This window comes from Schistocerca serialis, unplaced genomic scaffold, assembly GCF_023864345.2.
Source record: "Schistocerca serialis cubense isolate TAMUIC-IGC-003099 unplaced genomic scaffold, iqSchSeri2.2 HiC_scaffold_762, whole genome shotgun sequence".
In the NCBI taxonomy this organism is placed as follows: Eukaryota; Metazoa; Arthropoda; class Insecta; order Orthoptera; family Acrididae; genus Schistocerca; species Schistocerca serialis.
Window position 1 is genome coordinate 50,887 of NW_026048367.1, and position 17,485 is coordinate 68,371.

Genomic DNA, 17,485 nt, shown 5'->3' on the forward strand with positions numbered 1-17,485 from the left:
GTGGTGTTTTCTCGTGCTGTAGAAAGCAGCTCCTGTGCCCCTGGCGCCGCGTAGGTAGCGTGGCCGAGCGGTCTAAGGCGCTGGTTTCAGGCACCAGTCTCTTCGGAGGCGTGGGTTCGAATCCCACCGCTGCCAATGTTTTCTAAGCAGGAGCACTGATTACCCGCGAAGGAAACAGCGCAGCAAGCCGTGAGCGTCTCTTTCTTAAATTGTCGTAGCAGCACAGTGCGTGGTGCAACGACAGGATTCACACGCGCAGTTTGGTGTCACGATTGCTGGCGCTCGTCTCCACGAAATGTGTCTCGAGCATGACGTTCTATGCAGTGGAAACGCTAATTTTTGCCGTTGTCGTCAAGTGGATTGTGTACAGCTTGCTGTGTTCGCTGGAGGAGCACTTGTGTCGTTATCCGGTGTGGTCTAGTGGCTAGGATACCTGGCTCTCACCCAGGAGGCCCGGGTTCGATTCCCGGTACCGGAAATACGCATTTTACTGCTCCTCTTATGCGACTTGTCCCGACTTAGCTCGACTGACGCTCCGCTGACGCTTGCACAAAATGACGTTAAGTACGATTCGCGGTCACAAGTGACGGCGAGAGCGATGCGACATCTGTCCACCTCTTATCGAGGCACATACCTGTGGTCAACAGAGTTGGAGGACTACAAGACATTGCCACAGGGGTTTAATGCAGCTAACCACACTGCTTAGTGTCCTAACAGCGCAGACACGTTTCGTTTGCCAGTATACATATAATGGAGACCACGTCTGACACAGCTGTGGCGAGACACAGTGGGCTGAGCTTTGCTGTGCATAGCCACTTGCAGTCGCGAGAACTGCTTTCGGCGGTGCCTCCGTGGCCGTGATCGTCTAGTGGTTAGGACATTGCGTTGTGGCCGCAATAACCCAGGTTCGAATCCTGGTCACGGCACTTTTTAAAGTTTTGCCTTGCTGTCGCTGCAATGACGGTAGTGAACCACTGTTTGAATTCACGGTGCCCTCTGGATTTCTCGCTCATGTTCCACGAGCTGCAGGTGGCACTACCAGTTCATTATCAACACGTAATGCCGCCGCACCACAGCGCGGGCTGCTGCCTGTGTAGTTAACCTCTATTCGAAAAGGGCAGTTGTTTGAAGTGCAATGGATGAGCGGCCAGTCGCAGCAGAACAGGAAGCTGTGTCGTGCACTGTTTCTACGAAAGCGAACAACACTGACGCAGGTAGCGTGGCCGAGCGGTCTAAGGCGCTGGTTTAAGGCACCAGTCTCTTCGGAGGCGTGGGTTCGAATCCCACCGCTGCCAACTTTTTCTCGTTTTTTTTTGTGGTGTTTTCTCATGCTGTAGAAAGCAGCTCCTGTGCCCCTGGCGCCGCGTAGGTAGCGTGGCCGAGCGGTCTAAGGCGCTGGTTTCAGGCACCAGTCTCTTCGGAGGCGTGGGTTCGAATCCCACCGCTGCCAATGTTTTCTAAGCAGGAGCACTGATTACCCGCGAAGGAAACAGCGCAGCAAGCCGTGAGCGTCTCTTTCTTAAATTGTCGTAGCAGCACAGTGCGTGGTGCAACGACAGGATTCACACGCGCAGTTTGGTGTCACGATTGCTGGCGCTCGTCTCCACGAAATGTGTCTCGAGCATGACGTTCTATGCAGTGGAAACGCTAATTTTTGCCGTTGTCGTCAAGTGGATTGTGTACAGCTTGCTGTGTTCGCTGGAGGAGCACTTGTGTCGTTATCCGGTGTGGTCTAGTGGCTAGGATACCTGGCTCTCACCCAGGAGGCCCGGGTTCGATTCCCGGTACCGGAAATACGCATTTTACTGCTCCTCTTATGCGACTTGTCCCGACTTAGCTCGACTGACGCTCCGCTGACGCTTGCACAAAATGACGTTAAGTACGATTCGCGGTCACAAGTGACGGCGAGAGCGATGCGACACCTCTTATCGAGGCACTTACCTGTGGTAGACAGAGTTGGAGGACTACAAGACATTGCCACAGGGGTTTAATGCAGCTAACCACACTGCTTAGTGTCCTAACAGCGCAGACACGTTTCGTTTGCCAGTATACATATAATGGAGACCACGTCTGACACAGCTGTGGCGAGACACAGTGGGCTGAGCTTTGCTGTGCATAGCCACTTGCAGTCGCGAGAACTGCTTTCGGCGGTGCCTCCGTGGCCGTGATCGTCTAGTGGTTAGGACATTGCGTTGTGGCCGCAATAACCCAGGTTCGAATCCTGGTCACGGCACTTTTTAAAGTTTTGCCTTGCTGTCGCTGCAATGACGGTAGTGAACCACTGTTTGAATTCACGGTGCCCTCTGGATTTCTCGCTCATGTTCCACGAGCTGCAGGTGGCACTACCAGTTCATTATCAACACGTAATGCCGCCGCACCACAGCGCGGGCTGCTGCCTGTGTAGTTAACCTCTATTCGAAAAGGGCAGTTGTTTGAAGTGCAATGGATGAGCGGCCAGTCGCAGCAGAACAGGAAGCTGTGTCGTGCACTGTTTCTACGAAAGCGAACAACACTGACGCAGGTAGCGTGGCCGAGCGGTCTAAGGCGCTGGTTTAAGGCACCAGTCTCTTCGGAGGCGTGGGTTCGAATCCCACCGCTGCCAACTTTTTCTCGTTTTTTTTTGTGGTGTTTTCTCGTGCTGTAGAAAGCAGCTCCTGTGCCCCTGGCGCCGCGTAGGTAGCGTGGCCGAGCGGTCTAAGGCGCTGGTTTCAGGCACCAGTCTCTTCGGAGGCGTGGGTTCGAATCCCACCGCTGCCAATGTTTTCTAAGCAGGAGCACTGATTACCCGCGAAGGAAACAGCGCAGCAAGCCGTGAGCGTCTCTTTCTTAAATTGTCGTAGCAGCACAGTGCGTGGTGCAACGACAGGATTCACACGCGCAGTTTGGTGTCACGATTGCTGGCGCTCGTCTCCACGAAATGTGTCTCGAGCTGACGTTCTATGCAGTGGAAACGCTAATTTTTGCCGTTGTCGTCAAGTGGATTGTGTACAGCTTGCTGTGTTCGCTGGAGGAGCACTTGTGTCGTTATCCGGTGTGGTCTAGTGGCTAGGATACCTGGCTCTCACCCAGGAGGCCCGGGTTCGATTCCCGGTACCGGAAATACGCATTTTACTGCTCCTCTTATGCGACTTGTCCCGACTTAGCTCGACTGACGCTCCGCTGACGCTTGCACAAAATGACGTTAAGTACGATTCGCGGTCACAAGTGACGGCGAGAGCGATGCGACACCTCTTATCGAGGCACTTACCTGTGGTAGACAGAGTTGGAGGACTACAAGACATTGCCACAGGGGTTTAATGCAGCTAACCACACTGCTTAGTGTCCTAACAGCGCAGACACGTTTCGTTTGCCAGTATACATATAATGGAGACCACGTCTGACACAGCTGTGGCGAGACACAGTGGGCTGAGCTTTGCTGTGCATAGCCACTTGCAGTCGCGAGAACTGCTTTCGGCGGTGCCTCCGTGGCCGTGATCGTCTAGTGGTTAGGACATTGCGTTGTGGCCGCAATAACCCAGGTTCGAATCCTGGTCACGGCACTTTTTAAAGTTTTGCCTTGCTGTCGCTGCAATGACGGTAGTGAACCACTGTTTGAATTCACGGTGCCCTCTGGATTTCTCGCTCATGTTCCACGAGCTGCAGGTGGCACTACCAGTTCATTATCAACACGTAATGCCGCCGCACCACAGCGCGGGCTGCTGCCTGTGTAGTTAACCTCTATTCGAAAAGGGCAGTTGTTTGAAGTGCAATGGATGAGCGGCCAGTCGCAGCAGAACAGGAAGCTGTGTCGTGCACTGTTTCTACGAAAGCGAACAACACTGACGCAGGTAGCGTGGCCGAGCGGTCTAAGGCGCTGGTTTAAGGCACCAGTCTCTTCGGAGGCGTGGGTTCGAATCCCACCGCTGCCAACTTTTTCTCGTTTTTTTTTTGTGGTGTTTTCTCGTGCTGTAGAAAGCAGCTCCTGTGCCCCTGGCGCCGCGTAGGTAGCGTGGCCGAGCGGTCTAAGGCGCTGGTTTCAGGCACCAGTCTCTTCGGAGGCGTGGGTTCGAATCCCACCGCTGCCAATGTTTTCTAAGCAGGAGCACTGATTACCCGCGAAGGAAACAGCGCAGCAAGCCGTGAGCGTCTCTTTCTTAAATTGTCGTAGCAGCACAGTGCGTGGTGCAACGACAGGATTCACACGCGCAGTTTGGTGTCACGATTGCTGGCGCTCGTCTCCACGAAATGTGTCTCGAGCATGACGTTCTATGCAGTGGAAACGCTAATTTTTGCCGTTGTCGTCAAGTGGATTGTGTACAGCTTGCTGTGTTCGCTGGAGGAGCACTTGTGTCGTTATCCGGTGTGGTCTAGTGGCTAGGATACCTGGCTCTCACCCAGGAGGCCCGGGTTCGATTCCCGGTACCGGAAATACGCATTTTACTGCTCCTCTTATGCGACTTGTCCCGACTTAGCTCGACTGACGCTCCGCTGACGCTTGCACAAAATGACGTTAAGTACGATTCGCGGTCACAAGTGACGGCGAGAGCGATGCGACACCTCTTATCGAGGCACTTACCTGTGGTAGACAGAGTTGGAGGACTACAAGACATTGCCACAGGGGTTTAATGCAGCTAACCACACTGCTTAGTGTCCTAACAGCGCAGACACGTTTCGTTTGCCAGTATACATATAATGGAGACCACGTCTGACACAGCTGTGGCGAGACACAGTGGGCTGAGCTTTGCTGTGCATAGCCACTTGCAGTCGCGAGAACTGCTTTCGGCGGTGCCTCCGTGGCCGTGATCGTCTAGTGGTTAGGACATTGCGTTGTGGCCGCAATAACCCAGGTTCGAATCCTGGTCACGGCACTTTTTAAAGTTTTGCCTTGCTGTCGCTGCAATGACGGTAGTGAACCACTGTTTGAATTCACGGTGCCCTCTGGATTTCTCGCTCATGTTCCACGAGCTGCAGGTGGCACTACCAGTTCATTATCAACACGTAATGCCGCCGCACCACAGCGCGGGCTGCTGCCTGTGTAGTTAACCTCTATTCGAAAAGGGCAGTTGTTTGAAGTGCAATGGATGAGCGGCCAGTCGCAGCAGAACAGGAAGCTGTGTCGTGCACTGTTTCTACGAAAGCGAACAACACTGACGCAGGTAGCGTGGCCGAGCGGTCTAAGGCGCTGGTTTAAGGCACCAGTCTCTTCGGAGGCGTGGGTTCGAATCCCACCGCTGCCAACTTTTTCTCGTTTTTTTTTGTGGTGTTTTCTCGTGCTGTAGAAAGCAGCTCCTGTGCCCCTGGCGCCGCGTAGGTAGCGTGGCCGAGCGGTCTAAGGCGCTGGTTTCAGGCACCAGTCTCTTCGGAGGCGTGGGTTCGAATCCCACCGCTGCCAATGTTTTCTAAGCAGGAGCACTGATTACCCGCGAAGGAAACAGCGCAGCAAGCCGTGAGCGTCTCTTTCTTAAATTGTCGTAGCAGCACAGTGCGTGGTGCAACGACAGGATTCACACGCGCAGTTTGGTGTCACGATTGCTGGCGCTCGTCTCCACGAAATGTGTCTCGAGCATGACGTTCTATGCAGTGGAAACGCTAATTTTTGCCGTTGTCGTCAAGTGGATTGTGTACAGCTTGCTGTGTTCGCTGGAGGAGCACTTGTGTCGTTATCCGGTGTGGTCTAGTGGCTAGGATACCTGGCTCTCACCCAGGAGGCCCGGGTTCGATTCCCGGTACCGGAAATACGCATTTTACTGCTCCTCTTATGCGACTTGTCCCGACTTAGCTCGACTGACGCTCCGCTGACGCTTGCACAAAATGACGTTAAGTACGATTCGCGGTCACAAGTGACGGCGAGAGCGATGCGACACCTCTTATCGAGGCACTTACCTGTGGTAGACAGAGTTGGAGGACTACAAGACATTGCCACAGGGGTTTAATGCAGCTAACCACACTGCTTAGTGTCCTAACAGCGCAGACACGTTTCGTTTGCCAGTATACATATAATGGAGACCACGTCTGACACAGCTGTGGCGAGACACAGTGGGCTGAGCTTTGCTGTGCATAGCCACTTGCAGTCGCGAGAACTGCTTTCGGCGGTGCCTCCGTGGCCGTGATCGTCTAGTGGTTAGGACATTGCGTTGTGGCCGCAATAACCCAGGTTCGAATCCTGGTCACGGCACTTTTTAAAGTTTTGCCTTGCTGTCGCTGCAATGACGGTAGTGAACCACTGTTTGAATTCACGGTGCCCTCTGGATTTCTCGCTCATGTTCCACGAGCTGCAGGTGGCACTACCAGTTCATTATCAACACGTAATGCCGCCGCACCACAGCGCGGGCTGCTGCCTGTGTAGTTAACCTCTATTCGAAAAGGGCAGTTGTTTGAAGTGCAATGGATGAGCGGCCAGTCGCAGCAGAACAGGAAGCTGTGTCGTGCACTGTTTCTACGAAAGCGAACAACACTGACGCAGGTAGCGTGGCCGAGCGGTCTAAGGCGCTGGTTTAAGGCACCAGTCTCTTCGGAGGCGTGGGTTCGAATCCCACCGCTGCCAACTTTTTCTCGTTTTTTTTTGTGGTGTTTTCTCGTGCTGTAGAAAGCAGCTCCTGTGCCCCTGGCGCCGCGTAGGTAGCGTGGCCGAGCGGTCTAAGGCGCTGGTTTCAGGCACCAGTCTCTTCGGAGGCGTGGGTTCGAATCCCACCGCTGCCAATGTTTTCTAAGCAGGAGCACTGATTACCCGCGAAGGAAACAGCGCAGCAAGCCGTGAGCGTCTCTTTCTTAAATTGTCGTAGCAGCACAGTGCGTGGTGCAACGACAGGATTCACACGCGCAGTTTGGTGTCACGATTGCTGGCGCTCGTCTCCACGAAATGTGTCTCGAGCATGACGTTCTATGCAGTGGAAACGCTAATTTTTGCCGTTGTCGTCAAGTGGATTGTGTACAGCTTGCTGTGTTCGCTGGAGGAGCACTTGTGTCGTTATCCGGTGTGGTCTAGTGGCTAGGATACCTGGCTCTCACCCAGGAGGCCCGGGTTCGATTCCCGGTACCGGAAATACGCATTTTACTGCTCCTCTTATGCGACTTGTCCCGACTTAGCTCGACTGACGCTCCGCTGACGCTTGCACAAAATGACGTTAAGTACGATTCGCGGTCACAAGTGACGGCGAGAGCGATGCGACACCTCTTATCGAGGCACTTACCTGTGGTAGACAGAGTTGGAGGACTACAAGACATTGCCACAGGGGTTTAATGCAGCTAACCACACTGCTTAGTGTCCTAACAGCGCAGACACGTTTCGTTTGCCAGTATACATATAATGGAGACCACGTCTGACACAGCTGTGGCGAGACACAGTGGGCTGAGCTTTGCTGTGCATAGCCACTTGCAGTCGCGAGAACTGCTTTCGGCGGTGCCTCCGTGGCCGTGATCGTCTAGTGGTTAGGACATTGCGTTGTGGCCGCAATAACCCAGGTTCGAATCCTGGTCACGGCACTTTTTAAAGTTTTGCCTTGCTGTCGCTGCAATGACGGTAGTGAACCACTGTTTGAATTCACGGTGCCCTCTGGATTTCTCGCTCATGTTCCACGAGCTGCAGGTGGCACTACCAGTTCATTATCAACACGTAATGCCGCCGCACCACAGCGCGGGCTGCTGCCTGTGTAGTTAACCTCTATTCGAAAAGGGCAGTTGTTTGAAGTGCAATGGATGAGCGGCCAGTCGCAGCAGAACAGGAAGCTGTGTCGTGCACTGTTTCTACGAAAGCGAACAACACTGACGCAGGTAGCGTGGCCGAGCGGTCTAAGGCGCTGGTTTAAGGCACCAGTCTCTTCGGAGGCGTGGGTTCGAATCCCACCGCTGCCAACTTTTTCTCGTTTTTTTTTGTGGTGTTTTCTCGTGCTGTAGAAAGCAGCTCCTGTGCCCCTGGCGCCGCGTAGGTAGCGTGGCCGAGCGGTCTAAGGCGCTGGTTTCAGGCACCAGTCTCTTCGGAGGCGTGGGTTCGAATCCCACCGCTGCCAATGTTTTCTAAGCAGGAGCACTGATTACCCGCGAAGGAAACAGCGCAGCAAGCCGTGAGCGTCTCTTTCTTAAATTGTCGTAGCAGCACAGTGCGTGGTGCAACGACAGGATTCACACGCGCAGTTTGGTGTCACGATTGCTGGCGCTCGTCTCCACGAAATGTGTCTCGAGCATGACGTTCTATGCAGTGGAAACGCTAATTTTTGCCGTTGTCGTCAAGTGGATTGTGTACAGCTTGCTGTGTTCGCTGGAGGAGCACTTGTGTCGTTATCCGGTGTGGTCTAGTGGCTAGGATACCTGGCTCTCACCCAGGAGGCCCGGGTTCGATTCCCGGTACCGGAAATACGCATTTTACTGCTCCTCTTATGCGACTTGTCCCGACTTAGCTCGACTGACGCTCCGCTGACGCTTGCACAAAATGACGTTAAGTACGATTCGCGGTCACAAGTGACGGCGAGAGCGATGCGACACCTCTTATCGAGGCACTTACCTGTGGTAGACAGAGTTGGAGGACTACAAGACATTGCCACAGGGGTTTAATGCAGCTAACCACACTGCTTAGTGTCCTAACAGCGCAGACACGTTTCGTTTGCCAGTATACATATAATGGAGACCACGTCTGACACAGCTGTGGCGAGACACAGTGGGCTGAGCTTTGCTGTGCATAGCCACTTGCAGTCGCGAGAACTGCTTTCGGCGGTGCCTCCGTGGCCGTGATCGTCTAGTGGTTAGGACATTGCGTTGTGGCCGCAATAACCCAGGTTCGAATCCTGGTCACGGCACTTTTTAAAGTTTTGCCTTGCTGTCGCTGCAATGACGGTAGTGAACCACTGTTTGAATTCACGGTGCCCTCTGGATTTCTCGCTCATGTTCCACGAGCTGCAGGTGGCACTACCAGTTCATTATCAACACGTAATGCCGCCGCACCACAGCGCGGGCTGCTGCCTGTGTAGTTAACCTCTATTCGAAAAGGGCAGTTGTTTGAAGTGCAATGGATGAGCGGCCAGTCGCAGCAGAACAGGAAGCTGTGTCGTGCACTGTTTCTACGAAAGCGAACAACACTGACGCAGGTAGCGTGGCCGAGCGGTCTAAGGCGCTGGTTTAAGGCACCAGTCTCTTCGGAGGCGTGGGTTCGAATCCCACCGCTGCCAACTTTTTCTCGTTTTTTTTTGTGGTGTTTTCTCGTGCTGTAGAAAGCAGCTCCTGTGCCCCTGGCGCCGCGTAGGTAGCGTGGCCGAGCGGTCTAAGGCGCTGGTTTCAGGCACCAGTCTCTTCGGAGGCGTGGGTTCGAATCCCACCGCTGCCAATGTTTTCTAAGCAGGAGCACTGATTACCCGCGAAGGAAACAGCGCAGCAAGCCGTGAGCGTCTCTTTCTTAAATTGTCGTAGCAGCACAGTGCGTGGTGCAACGACAGGATTCACACGCGCAGTTTGGTGTCACGATTGCTGGCGCTCGTCTCCACGAAATGTGTCTCGAGCATGACGTTCTATGCAGTGGAAACGCTAATTTTTGCCGTTGTCGTCAAGTGGATTGTGTACAGCTTGCTGTGTTCGCTGGAGGAGCACTTGTGTCGTTATCCGGTGTGGTCTAGTGGCTAGGATACCTGGCTCTCACCCAGGAGGCCCGGGTTCGATTCCCGGTACCGGAAATACGCATTTTACTGCTCCTCTTATGCGACTTGTCCCGACTTAGCTCGACTGACGCTCCGCTGACGCTTGCACAAAATGACGTTAAGTACGATTCGCGGTCACAAGTGACGGCGAGAGCGATGCGACACCTCTTATCGAGGCACTTACCTGTGGTAGACAGAGTTGGAGGACTACAAGACATTGCCACAGGGGTTTAATGCAGCTAACCACACTGCTTAGTGTCCTAACAGCGCAGACACGTTTCGTTTGCCAGTATACATATAATGGAGACCACGTCTGACACAGCTGTGGCGAGACACAGTGGGCTGAGCTTTGCTGTGCATAGCCACTTGCAGTCGCGAGAACTGCTTTCGGCGGTGCCTCCGTGGCCGTGATCGTCTAGTGGTTAGGACATTGCGTTGTGGCCGCAATAACCCAGGTTCGAATCCTGGTCACGGCACTTTTTAAAGTTTTGCCTTGCTGTCGCTGCAATGACGGTAGTGAACCACTGTTTGAATTCACGGTGCCCTCTGGATTTCTCGCTCATGTTCCACGAGCTGCAGGTGGCACTACCAGTTCATTATCAACACGTAATGCCGCCGCACCACAGCGCGGGCTGCTGCCTGTGTAGTTAACCTCTATTCGAAAAGGGCAGTTGTTTGAAGTGCAATGGATGAGCGGCCAGTCGCAGCAGAACAGGAAGCTGTGTCGTGCACTGTTTCTACGAAAGCGAACAACACTGACGCAGGTAGCGTGGCCGAGCGGTCTAAGGCGCTGGTTTAAGGCACCAGTCTCTTCGGAGGCGTGGGTTCGAATCCCACCGCTGCCAACTTTTTCTCGTTTTTTTTTGTGGTGTTTTCTCGTGCTGTAGAAAGCAGCTCCTGTGCCCCTGGCGCCGCGTAGGTAGCGTGGCCGAGCGGTCTAAGGCGCTGGTTTCAGGCACCAGTCTCTTCGGAGGCGTGGGTTCGAATCCCACCGCTGCCAATGTTTTCTAAGCAGGAGCACTGATTACCCGCGAAGGAAACAGCGCAGCAAGCCGTGAGCGTCTCTTTCTTAAATTGTCGTAGCAGCACAGTGCGTGGTGCAACGACAGGATTCACACGCGCAGTTTGGTGTCACGATTGCTGGCGCTCGTCTCCACGAAATGTGTCTCGAGCATGACGTTCTATGCAGTGGAAACGCTAATTTTTGCCGTTGTCGTCAAGTGGATTGTGTACAGCTTGCTGTGTTCGCTGGAGGAGCACTTGTGTCGTTATCCGGTGTGGTCTAGTGGCTAGGATACCTGGCTCTCACCCAGGAGGCCCGGGTTCGATTCCCGGTACCGGAAATACGCATTTTACTGCTCCTCTTATGCGACTTGTCCCGACTTAGCTCGACTGACGCTCCGCTGACGCTTGCACAAAATGACGTTAAGTACGATTCGCGGTCACAAGTGACGGCGAGAGCGATGCGACACCTCTTATCGAGGCACTTACCTGTGGTAGACAGAGTTGGAGGACTACAAGACATTGCCACAGGGGTTTAATGCAGCTAACCACACTGCTTAGTGTCCTAACAGCGCAGACACGTTTCGTTTGCCAGTATACATATAATGGAGACCACGTCTGACACAGCTGTGGCGAGACACAGTGGGCTGAGCTTTGCTGTGCATAGCCACTTGCAGTCGCGAGAACTGCTTTCGGCGGTGCCTCCGTGGCCGTGATCGTCTAGTGGTTAGGACATTGCGTTGTGGCCGCAATAACCCAGGTTCGAATCCTGGTCACGGCACTTTTTAAAGTTTTGCCTTGCTGTCGCTGCAATGACGGTAGTGAACCACTGTTTGAATTCACGGTGCCCTCTGGATTTCTCGCTCATGTTCCACGAGCTGCAGGTGGCACTACCAGTTCATTATCAACACGTAATGCCGCCGCACCACAGCGCGGGCTGCTGCCTGTGTAGTTAACCTCTATTCGAAAAGGGCAGTTGTTTGAAGTGCAATGGATGAGCGGCCAGTCGCAGCAGAACAGGAAGCTGTGTCGTGCACTGTTTCTACGAAAGCGAACAACACTGACGCAGGTAGCGTGGCCGAGCGGTCTAAGGCGCTGGTTTAAGGCACCAGTCTCTTCGGAGGCGTGGGTTCGAATCCCACCGCTGCCAACTTTTTCTCGTTTTTTTTTGTGGTGTTTTCTCGTGCTGTAGAAAGCAGCTCCTGTGCCCCTGGCGCCGCGTAGGTAGCGTGGCCGAGCGGTCTAAGGCGCTGGTTTCAGGCACCAGTCTCTTCGGAGGCGTGGGTTCGAATCCCACCGCTGCCAATGTTTTCTAAGCAGGAGCACTGATTACCCGCGAAGGAAACAGCGCAGCAAGCCGTGAGCGTCTCTTTCTTAAATTGTCGTAGCAGCACAGTGCGTGGTGCAACGACAGGATTCACACGCGCAGTTTGGTGTCACGATTGCTGGCGCTCGTCTCCACGAAATGTGTCTCGAGCATGACGTTCTATGCAGTGGAAACGCTAATTTTTGCCGTTGTCGTCAAGTGGATTGTGTACAGCTTGCTGTGTTCGCTGGAGGAGCACTTGTGTCGTTATCCGGTGTGGTCTAGTGGCTAGGATACCTGGCTCTCACCCAGGAGGCCCGGGTTCGATTCCCGGTACCGGAAATACGCATTTTACTGCTCCTCTTATGCGACTTGTCCCGACTTAGCTCGACTGACGCTCCGCTGACGCTTGCACAAAATGACGTTAAGTACGATTCGCGGTCACAAGTGACGGCGAGAGCGATGCGACACCTCTTATCGAGGCACTTACCTGTGGTAGACAGAGTTGGAGGACTACAAGACATTGCCACAGGGGTTTAATGCAGCTAACCACACTGCTTAGTGTCCTAACAGCGCAGACACGTTTCGTTTGCCAGTATACATATAATGGAGACCACGTCTGACACAGCTGTGGCGAGACACAGTGGGCTGAGCTTTGCTGTGCATAGCCACTTGCAGTCGCGAGAACTGCTTTCGGCGGTGCCTCCGTGGCCGTGATCGTCTAGTGGTTAGGACATTGCGTTGTGGCCGCAATAACCCAGGTTCGAATCCTGGTCACGGCACTTTTTAAAGTTTTGCCTTGCTGTCGCTGCAATGACGGTAGTGAACCACTGTTTGAATTCACGGTGCCCTCTGGATTTCTCGCTCATGTTCCACGAGCTGCAGGTGGCACTACCAGTTCATTATCAACACGTAATGCCGCCGCACCACAGCGCGGGCTGCTGCCTGTGTAGTTAACCTCTATTCGAAAAGGGCAGTTGTTTGAAGTGCAATGGATGAGCGGCCAGTCGCAGCAGAACAGGAAGCTGTGTCGTGCACTGTTTCTACGAAAGCGAACAACACTGACGCAGGTAGCGTGGCCGAGCGGTCTAAGGCGCTGGTTTAAGGCACCAGTCTCTTCGGAGGCGTGGGTTCGAATCCCACCGCTGCCAACTTTTTCTCGTTTTTTTTTGTGGTGTTTTCTCGTGCTGTAGAAAGCAGCTCCTGTGCCCCTGGCGCCGCGTAGGTAGCGTGGCCGAGCGGTCTAAGGCGCTGGTTTCAGGCACCAGTCTCTTCGGAGGCGTGGGTTCGAATCCCACCGCTGCCAATGTTTTCTAAGCAGGAGCACTGATTACCCGCGAAGGAAACAGCGCAGCAAGCCGTGAGCGTCTCTTTCTTAAATTGTCGTAGCAGCACAGTGCGTGGTGCAACGACAGGATTCACACGCGCAGTTTGGTGTCACGATTGCTGGCGCTCGTCTCCACGAAATGTGTCTCGAGCATGACGTTCTATGCAGTGGAAACGCTAATTTTTGCCGTTGTCGTCAAGTGGATTGTGTACAGCTTGCTGTGTTCGCTGGAGGAGCACTTGTGTCGTTATCCGGTGTGGTCTAGTGGCTAGGATACCTGGCTCTCACCCAGGAGGCCCGGGTTCGATTCCCGGTACCGGAAATACGCATTTTACTGCTCCTCTTATGCGACTTGTCCCGACTTAGCTCGACTGACGCTCCGCTGACGCTTGCACAAAATGACGTTAAGTACGATTCGCGGTCACAAGTGACGGCGAGAGCGATGCGACACCTCTTATCGAGGCACATACCTGTGGTCAACAGAGTTGGAGGACTACAAGACATTGCCACAGGGGTTTAATGCAGCTAACCACACTGCTTAGTGTCCTAACAGCGCAGACACGTTTCGTTTGCCAGTATACATATAATGGAGACCACGTCTGACACAGCTGTGGCGAGACACAGTGGGCTGAGCTTTGCTGTGCATAGCCACTTGCAGTCGCGAGAACTGCTTTCGGCGGTGCCTCCGTGGCCGTGATCGTCTAGTGGTTAGGACATTGCGTTGTGGCCGCAATAACCCAGGTTCGAATCCTGGTCACGGCACTTTTTAAAGTTTTGCCTTGCTGTCGCTGCAATGACGGTAGTGAACCACTGTTTGAATTCACGGTGCCCTCTGGATTTCTCGCTCATGTTCCACGAGCTGCAGGTGGCACTACCAGTTCATTATCAACACGTAATGCCGCCGCACCACAGCGCGGGCTGCTGCCTGTGTAGTTAACCTCTATTCGAAAAGGGCAGTTGTTTGAAGTGCAATGGATGAGCGGCCAGTCGCAGCAAAACAGGAAGCTGTGTCGTGCACTGTTTCTACGAAAGCGAACAACACTGACGCAGGTAGCGTGGCCGAGCGGTCTAAGGCGCTGGTTTAAGGCACCAGTCTCTTCGGAGGCGTGGGTTCGAATCCCACCGCTGCCAACTTTTTCTCGTTTTTTTTTGTGGTGTTTTCTCGTGCTGTAGAAAGCAGCTCCTGTGCCCCTGGCGCCGCGTAGGTAGCGTGGCCGAGCGGTCTAAGGCGCTGGTTTCAGGCACCAGTCTCTTCGGAGGCGTGGGTTCGAATCCCACCGCTGCCAATGTTTTCTAAGCAGGAGCACTGATTACCCGCGAAGGAAACAGCGCAGCAAGCCGTGAGCGTCTCTTTCTTAAATTGTCGTAGCAGCACAGTGCGTGGTGCAACGACAGGATTCACACGCGCAGTTTGGTGTCACGATTGCTGGCGCTCGTCTCCACGAAATGTGTCTCGAGCATGACGTTCTATGCAGTGGAAACGCTAATTTTTGCCGTTGTCGTCAAGTGGATTGTGTACAGCTTGCTGTGTTCGCTGGAGGAGCACTTGTGTCGTTATCCGGTGTGGTCTAGTGGCTAGGATACCTGGCTCTCACCCAGGAGGCCCGGGTTCGATTCCCGGTACCGGAAATACGCATTTTACTGCTCCTCTTATGCGACTTGTCCCGACTTAGCTCGACTGACGCTCCGCTGACGCTTGCACAAAATGACGTTAAGTACGATTCGCGGTCACAAGTGACGGCGAGAGCGATGCGACACCTCTTATCGAGGCACTTACCTGTGGTAGACAGAGTTGGAGGACTACAAGACATTGCCACAGGGGTTTAATGCAGCTAACCACACTGCTTAGTGTCCTAACAGCGCAGACACGTTTCGTTTGCCAGTATACATATAATGGAGACCACGTCTGACACAGCTGTGGCGAGACACAGTGGGCTGAGCTTTGCTGTGCATAGCCACTTGCAGTCGCGAGAACTGCTTTCGGCGGTGCCTCCGTGGCCGTGATCGTCTAGTGGTTAGGACATTGCGTTGTGGCCGCAATAACCCAGGTTCGAATCCTGGTCACGGCACTTTTTAAAGTTTTGCCTTGCTGTCGCTGCAATGACGGTAGTGAACCACTGTTTGAATTCACGGTGCCCTCTGGATTTCTCGCTCATGTTCCACGAGCTGCAGGTGGCACTACCAGTTCATTATCAACACGTAATGCCGCCGCACCACAGCGCGGGCTGCTGCCTGTGTAGTTAACCTCTATTCGAAAAGGGCAGTTGTTTGAAGTGCAATGGATGAGCGGCCAGTCGCAGCAGAACAGGAAGCTGTGTCGTGCACTGTTTCTACGAAAGCGAACAACACTGACGCAGGTAGCGTGGCCGAGCGGTCTAAGGCGCTGGTTTAAGGCACCAGTCTCTTCGGAGGCGTGGGTTCGAATCCCACCGCTGCCAACTTTTTCTCGTTTTTTTTTGTGGTGTTTTCTCGTGCTGTAGAAAGCAGCTCCTGTGCCCCTGGCGCCGCGTAGGTAGCGTGGCCGAGCGGTCTAAGGCGCTGGTTTCAGGCACCAGTCTCTTCGGAGGCGTGGGTTCGAATCCCACCGCTGCCAATGTTTTCTAAGCAGGAGCACTGATTACCCGCGAAGGAAACAGCGCAGCAAGCCGTGAGCGTCTCTTTCTTAAATTGTCGTAGCAGCACAGTGCGTGGTGCAACGACAGGATTCACACGCGCAGTTTGGTGTCACGATTGCTGGCGCTCGTCTCCACGAAGTGTGTCTCGAGCATGACGTTCTATGCAGTGGAAACGCTAATTTTTGCCGTTGTCGTCAAGTGGATTGTGTACAGCTTGCTGTGTTCGCTGGAGGAGCACTTGTGTCGTTATCCGGTGTGGTCTAGTGGCTAGGATACCTGGCTCTCACCCAGGAGGCCCGGGTTCGATTCCCGGTACCGGAAATACGCATTTTACTGCTCCTCTTATGCGACTTGTCCCGACTTAGCTCGACTGACGCTCCGCTGACGCTTGCACAAAATGACGTTAAGTACGATTCGCGGTCACAAGTGACGGCGAGAGCGATGCGACACCTCTTATCGAGGCACATACCTGTGGTCAACAGAGTTGGAGGACTACAAGACATTGCCACAGGGGTTTAATGCAGCTAACCACACTGCTTAGTGTCCTAACAGCGCAGACACGTTTCGTTTGCCAGTATACATATAATGGAGACCACGTCTGACACAGCTGTGGCGAGACACAGTGGGCTGAGCTTTGCTGTGCATAGCCACTTGCAGTCGCGAGAACTGCTTTCGGCGGTGCCTCCGTGGCCGTGATCGTCTAGTGGTTAGGACATTGCGTTGTGGCCGCAATAACCCAGGTTCGAATCCTGGTCACGGCACTTTTTAAAGTTTTGCCTTGCTGTCGCTGCAATGACGGTAGTGAACCACTGTTTGAATTCACGGTGCCCTCTGGATTTCTCGCTCATGTTCCACGAGCTGCAGGTGGCACTACCAGTTCATTATCAACACGTAATGCCGCCGCACCACAGCGCGGGCTGCTGCCTGTGTAGTTAACCTCTATTCGAAAAGGGCAGTTGTTTGAAGTGCAATGGATGAGCGGCCAGTCGCAGCAGAACAGGAAGCTGTGTCGTGCACTGTTTCTACGAAAGCGAACAACACTGACGCAGGTAGCGTGGCCGAGCGGTCTAAGGCGCTGGTTTAAGGCACCAGTCTCTTCGGAGGCGTGGGTTCGAATCCCACCGCTGCCAATGTTTTCTAAGCAGGAGCACTGATTACCCGCGAAGGAAACAGCGCAGCAAGCCGTGAGCGTCTCTTTCTTAAATTGTCGTAGCAGCACAGTGCGTGGTGCAACGACAGGATTCACACGCGCAGTTTGGTGTCACGATTGCTGGCGCTCGTCTCCACGAAGTGTGTCTCGAGCATGACGTTCTATGCAGTGGAAACGCTAATTTTTGCCGTTGTCGTCAAGTGGATTGTGTACAGCTTGCTGTGTTCGCTGGAGGAGCACTTGTGTCGTTATCCGGTGTGGTCTAGTGGCTAGGATACCTGGCTCTCACCCAGGAGGCCCGGGTTCGATTCCCGGTACCGGAAATACGCATTTTACTGCTCCTCTTATGCGACTTGTCCCGACTTAGCTCGACTGACGCTCCGCTGACGCTTGCACAAAATGACGTTAAGTACGATTCGCGGTCACAAGTGACGGCGAGAGCGATGCGACACCTCTTATCGAGGCACATACCTGTGGTCAACAGAG

At 53.9% G+C, this 17,485-nt stretch overlaps 53 non-coding genes across 53 annotated transcripts; all 53 read left to right on the forward strand.

Annotated features, from left to right (window-relative positions):
- Positions 1 to 53: 53 nt before the first annotated feature.
- Positions 54 to 135, forward strand: Trnal-cag (transfer RNA leucine (anticodon CAG)). The gene has a single exon. It is a non-coding gene; the product is annotated as a tRNA-Leu (tRNA).
- A 271-nt stretch (positions 136 to 406) lies between these two features.
- On the forward strand, positions 407 to 478 carry Trnae-cuc (transfer RNA glutamic acid (anticodon CUC)). The gene has a single exon. It is a non-coding gene; the product is annotated as a tRNA-Glu (tRNA).
- Positions 479 to 854: 376 nt separating this feature from the next.
- Positions 855 to 926, forward strand: Trnah-gug (transfer RNA histidin (anticodon GUG)). The gene has a single exon. It is a non-coding gene; the product is annotated as a tRNA-His (tRNA).
- Positions 927 to 1,213: 287 nt separating this feature from the next.
- Positions 1,214 to 1,295, forward strand: Trnal-aag (transfer RNA leucine (anticodon AAG)). The gene has a single exon. It is a non-coding gene; the product is annotated as a tRNA-Leu (tRNA).
- A 73-nt stretch (positions 1,296 to 1,368) lies between these two features.
- On the forward strand, positions 1,369 to 1,450 carry Trnal-cag (transfer RNA leucine (anticodon CAG)). Its single transcript has one exon. It is a non-coding gene; the product is annotated as a tRNA-Leu (tRNA).
- A 271-nt stretch (positions 1,451 to 1,721) lies between these two features.
- Trnae-cuc (transfer RNA glutamic acid (anticodon CUC)) lies at positions 1,722 to 1,793 on the forward strand. The gene has a single exon. It is a non-coding gene; the product is annotated as a tRNA-Glu (tRNA).
- Positions 1,794 to 2,161: 368 nt separating this feature from the next.
- Positions 2,162 to 2,233, forward strand: Trnah-gug (transfer RNA histidin (anticodon GUG)). Its single transcript has one exon. It is a non-coding gene; the product is annotated as a tRNA-His (tRNA).
- Positions 2,234 to 2,520: 287 nt separating this feature from the next.
- Positions 2,521 to 2,602, forward strand: Trnal-aag (transfer RNA leucine (anticodon AAG)). The gene has a single exon. It is a non-coding gene; the product is annotated as a tRNA-Leu (tRNA).
- Positions 2,603 to 2,675: 73 nt separating this feature from the next.
- Trnal-cag (transfer RNA leucine (anticodon CAG)) lies at positions 2,676 to 2,757 on the forward strand. Its single transcript has one exon. It is a non-coding gene; the product is annotated as a tRNA-Leu (tRNA).
- Positions 2,758 to 3,027: 270 nt separating this feature from the next.
- Positions 3,028 to 3,099, forward strand: Trnae-cuc (transfer RNA glutamic acid (anticodon CUC)). Its single transcript has one exon. It is a non-coding gene; the product is annotated as a tRNA-Glu (tRNA).
- A 368-nt stretch (positions 3,100 to 3,467) lies between these two features.
- Trnah-gug (transfer RNA histidin (anticodon GUG)) lies at positions 3,468 to 3,539 on the forward strand. Its single transcript has one exon. It is a non-coding gene; the product is annotated as a tRNA-His (tRNA).
- Positions 3,540 to 3,826: 287 nt separating this feature from the next.
- Trnal-aag (transfer RNA leucine (anticodon AAG)) lies at positions 3,827 to 3,908 on the forward strand. The gene has a single exon. It is a non-coding gene; the product is annotated as a tRNA-Leu (tRNA).
- A 74-nt stretch (positions 3,909 to 3,982) lies between these two features.
- Positions 3,983 to 4,064, forward strand: Trnal-cag (transfer RNA leucine (anticodon CAG)). Its single transcript has one exon. It is a non-coding gene; the product is annotated as a tRNA-Leu (tRNA).
- Positions 4,065 to 4,335: 271 nt separating this feature from the next.
- Positions 4,336 to 4,407, forward strand: Trnae-cuc (transfer RNA glutamic acid (anticodon CUC)). Its single transcript has one exon. It is a non-coding gene; the product is annotated as a tRNA-Glu (tRNA).
- Positions 4,408 to 4,775: 368 nt separating this feature from the next.
- On the forward strand, positions 4,776 to 4,847 carry Trnah-gug (transfer RNA histidin (anticodon GUG)). The gene has a single exon. It is a non-coding gene; the product is annotated as a tRNA-His (tRNA).
- Positions 4,848 to 5,134: 287 nt separating this feature from the next.
- On the forward strand, positions 5,135 to 5,216 carry Trnal-aag (transfer RNA leucine (anticodon AAG)). The gene has a single exon. It is a non-coding gene; the product is annotated as a tRNA-Leu (tRNA).
- A 73-nt stretch (positions 5,217 to 5,289) lies between these two features.
- Positions 5,290 to 5,371, forward strand: Trnal-cag (transfer RNA leucine (anticodon CAG)). The gene has a single exon. It is a non-coding gene; the product is annotated as a tRNA-Leu (tRNA).
- A 271-nt stretch (positions 5,372 to 5,642) lies between these two features.
- Positions 5,643 to 5,714, forward strand: Trnae-cuc (transfer RNA glutamic acid (anticodon CUC)). Its single transcript has one exon. It is a non-coding gene; the product is annotated as a tRNA-Glu (tRNA).
- A 368-nt stretch (positions 5,715 to 6,082) lies between these two features.
- Positions 6,083 to 6,154, forward strand: Trnah-gug (transfer RNA histidin (anticodon GUG)). The gene has a single exon. It is a non-coding gene; the product is annotated as a tRNA-His (tRNA).
- Positions 6,155 to 6,441: 287 nt separating this feature from the next.
- Trnal-aag (transfer RNA leucine (anticodon AAG)) lies at positions 6,442 to 6,523 on the forward strand. The gene has a single exon. It is a non-coding gene; the product is annotated as a tRNA-Leu (tRNA).
- Positions 6,524 to 6,596: 73 nt separating this feature from the next.
- Positions 6,597 to 6,678, forward strand: Trnal-cag (transfer RNA leucine (anticodon CAG)). The gene has a single exon. It is a non-coding gene; the product is annotated as a tRNA-Leu (tRNA).
- A 271-nt stretch (positions 6,679 to 6,949) lies between these two features.
- Trnae-cuc (transfer RNA glutamic acid (anticodon CUC)) lies at positions 6,950 to 7,021 on the forward strand. Its single transcript has one exon. It is a non-coding gene; the product is annotated as a tRNA-Glu (tRNA).
- A 368-nt stretch (positions 7,022 to 7,389) lies between these two features.
- Trnah-gug (transfer RNA histidin (anticodon GUG)) lies at positions 7,390 to 7,461 on the forward strand. The gene has a single exon. It is a non-coding gene; the product is annotated as a tRNA-His (tRNA).
- Positions 7,462 to 7,748: 287 nt separating this feature from the next.
- On the forward strand, positions 7,749 to 7,830 carry Trnal-aag (transfer RNA leucine (anticodon AAG)). Its single transcript has one exon. It is a non-coding gene; the product is annotated as a tRNA-Leu (tRNA).
- A 73-nt stretch (positions 7,831 to 7,903) lies between these two features.
- Positions 7,904 to 7,985, forward strand: Trnal-cag (transfer RNA leucine (anticodon CAG)). Its single transcript has one exon. It is a non-coding gene; the product is annotated as a tRNA-Leu (tRNA).
- A 271-nt stretch (positions 7,986 to 8,256) lies between these two features.
- Positions 8,257 to 8,328, forward strand: Trnae-cuc (transfer RNA glutamic acid (anticodon CUC)). The gene has a single exon. It is a non-coding gene; the product is annotated as a tRNA-Glu (tRNA).
- Positions 8,329 to 8,696: 368 nt separating this feature from the next.
- Trnah-gug (transfer RNA histidin (anticodon GUG)) lies at positions 8,697 to 8,768 on the forward strand. Its single transcript has one exon. It is a non-coding gene; the product is annotated as a tRNA-His (tRNA).
- Positions 8,769 to 9,055: 287 nt separating this feature from the next.
- Positions 9,056 to 9,137, forward strand: Trnal-aag (transfer RNA leucine (anticodon AAG)). Its single transcript has one exon. It is a non-coding gene; the product is annotated as a tRNA-Leu (tRNA).
- Positions 9,138 to 9,210: 73 nt separating this feature from the next.
- Positions 9,211 to 9,292, forward strand: Trnal-cag (transfer RNA leucine (anticodon CAG)). Its single transcript has one exon. It is a non-coding gene; the product is annotated as a tRNA-Leu (tRNA).
- A 271-nt stretch (positions 9,293 to 9,563) lies between these two features.
- Positions 9,564 to 9,635, forward strand: Trnae-cuc (transfer RNA glutamic acid (anticodon CUC)). Its single transcript has one exon. It is a non-coding gene; the product is annotated as a tRNA-Glu (tRNA).
- Positions 9,636 to 10,003: 368 nt separating this feature from the next.
- Trnah-gug (transfer RNA histidin (anticodon GUG)) lies at positions 10,004 to 10,075 on the forward strand. The gene has a single exon. It is a non-coding gene; the product is annotated as a tRNA-His (tRNA).
- A 287-nt stretch (positions 10,076 to 10,362) lies between these two features.
- On the forward strand, positions 10,363 to 10,444 carry Trnal-aag (transfer RNA leucine (anticodon AAG)). Its single transcript has one exon. It is a non-coding gene; the product is annotated as a tRNA-Leu (tRNA).
- A 73-nt stretch (positions 10,445 to 10,517) lies between these two features.
- Positions 10,518 to 10,599, forward strand: Trnal-cag (transfer RNA leucine (anticodon CAG)). Its single transcript has one exon. It is a non-coding gene; the product is annotated as a tRNA-Leu (tRNA).
- Positions 10,600 to 10,870: 271 nt separating this feature from the next.
- Trnae-cuc (transfer RNA glutamic acid (anticodon CUC)) lies at positions 10,871 to 10,942 on the forward strand. Its single transcript has one exon. It is a non-coding gene; the product is annotated as a tRNA-Glu (tRNA).
- Positions 10,943 to 11,310: 368 nt separating this feature from the next.
- On the forward strand, positions 11,311 to 11,382 carry Trnah-gug (transfer RNA histidin (anticodon GUG)). The gene has a single exon. It is a non-coding gene; the product is annotated as a tRNA-His (tRNA).
- A 287-nt stretch (positions 11,383 to 11,669) lies between these two features.
- Trnal-aag (transfer RNA leucine (anticodon AAG)) lies at positions 11,670 to 11,751 on the forward strand. The gene has a single exon. It is a non-coding gene; the product is annotated as a tRNA-Leu (tRNA).
- Positions 11,752 to 11,824: 73 nt separating this feature from the next.
- Positions 11,825 to 11,906, forward strand: Trnal-cag (transfer RNA leucine (anticodon CAG)). The gene has a single exon. It is a non-coding gene; the product is annotated as a tRNA-Leu (tRNA).
- Positions 11,907 to 12,177: 271 nt separating this feature from the next.
- Positions 12,178 to 12,249, forward strand: Trnae-cuc (transfer RNA glutamic acid (anticodon CUC)). Its single transcript has one exon. It is a non-coding gene; the product is annotated as a tRNA-Glu (tRNA).
- Positions 12,250 to 12,617: 368 nt separating this feature from the next.
- Positions 12,618 to 12,689, forward strand: Trnah-gug (transfer RNA histidin (anticodon GUG)). The gene has a single exon. It is a non-coding gene; the product is annotated as a tRNA-His (tRNA).
- A 287-nt stretch (positions 12,690 to 12,976) lies between these two features.
- Positions 12,977 to 13,058, forward strand: Trnal-aag (transfer RNA leucine (anticodon AAG)). The gene has a single exon. It is a non-coding gene; the product is annotated as a tRNA-Leu (tRNA).
- Positions 13,059 to 13,131: 73 nt separating this feature from the next.
- On the forward strand, positions 13,132 to 13,213 carry Trnal-cag (transfer RNA leucine (anticodon CAG)). The gene has a single exon. It is a non-coding gene; the product is annotated as a tRNA-Leu (tRNA).
- A 271-nt stretch (positions 13,214 to 13,484) lies between these two features.
- On the forward strand, positions 13,485 to 13,556 carry Trnae-cuc (transfer RNA glutamic acid (anticodon CUC)). The gene has a single exon. It is a non-coding gene; the product is annotated as a tRNA-Glu (tRNA).
- Positions 13,557 to 13,924: 368 nt separating this feature from the next.
- Positions 13,925 to 13,996, forward strand: Trnah-gug (transfer RNA histidin (anticodon GUG)). The gene has a single exon. It is a non-coding gene; the product is annotated as a tRNA-His (tRNA).
- Positions 13,997 to 14,283: 287 nt separating this feature from the next.
- Positions 14,284 to 14,365, forward strand: Trnal-aag (transfer RNA leucine (anticodon AAG)). The gene has a single exon. It is a non-coding gene; the product is annotated as a tRNA-Leu (tRNA).
- A 73-nt stretch (positions 14,366 to 14,438) lies between these two features.
- Trnal-cag (transfer RNA leucine (anticodon CAG)) lies at positions 14,439 to 14,520 on the forward strand. Its single transcript has one exon. It is a non-coding gene; the product is annotated as a tRNA-Leu (tRNA).
- A 271-nt stretch (positions 14,521 to 14,791) lies between these two features.
- Positions 14,792 to 14,863, forward strand: Trnae-cuc (transfer RNA glutamic acid (anticodon CUC)). Its single transcript has one exon. It is a non-coding gene; the product is annotated as a tRNA-Glu (tRNA).
- A 368-nt stretch (positions 14,864 to 15,231) lies between these two features.
- Trnah-gug (transfer RNA histidin (anticodon GUG)) lies at positions 15,232 to 15,303 on the forward strand. The gene has a single exon. It is a non-coding gene; the product is annotated as a tRNA-His (tRNA).
- Positions 15,304 to 15,590: 287 nt separating this feature from the next.
- Trnal-aag (transfer RNA leucine (anticodon AAG)) lies at positions 15,591 to 15,672 on the forward strand. The gene has a single exon. It is a non-coding gene; the product is annotated as a tRNA-Leu (tRNA).
- A 73-nt stretch (positions 15,673 to 15,745) lies between these two features.
- Positions 15,746 to 15,827, forward strand: Trnal-cag (transfer RNA leucine (anticodon CAG)). The gene has a single exon. It is a non-coding gene; the product is annotated as a tRNA-Leu (tRNA).
- A 271-nt stretch (positions 15,828 to 16,098) lies between these two features.
- Trnae-cuc (transfer RNA glutamic acid (anticodon CUC)) lies at positions 16,099 to 16,170 on the forward strand. The gene has a single exon. It is a non-coding gene; the product is annotated as a tRNA-Glu (tRNA).
- Positions 16,171 to 16,538: 368 nt separating this feature from the next.
- Trnah-gug (transfer RNA histidin (anticodon GUG)) lies at positions 16,539 to 16,610 on the forward strand. The gene has a single exon. It is a non-coding gene; the product is annotated as a tRNA-His (tRNA).
- Positions 16,611 to 16,897: 287 nt separating this feature from the next.
- Trnal-aag (transfer RNA leucine (anticodon AAG)) lies at positions 16,898 to 16,979 on the forward strand. The gene has a single exon. It is a non-coding gene; the product is annotated as a tRNA-Leu (tRNA).
- Positions 16,980 to 17,250: 271 nt separating this feature from the next.
- On the forward strand, positions 17,251 to 17,322 carry Trnae-cuc (transfer RNA glutamic acid (anticodon CUC)). The gene has a single exon. It is a non-coding gene; the product is annotated as a tRNA-Glu (tRNA).
- Positions 17,323 to 17,485: the final 163 nt, after the last annotated feature.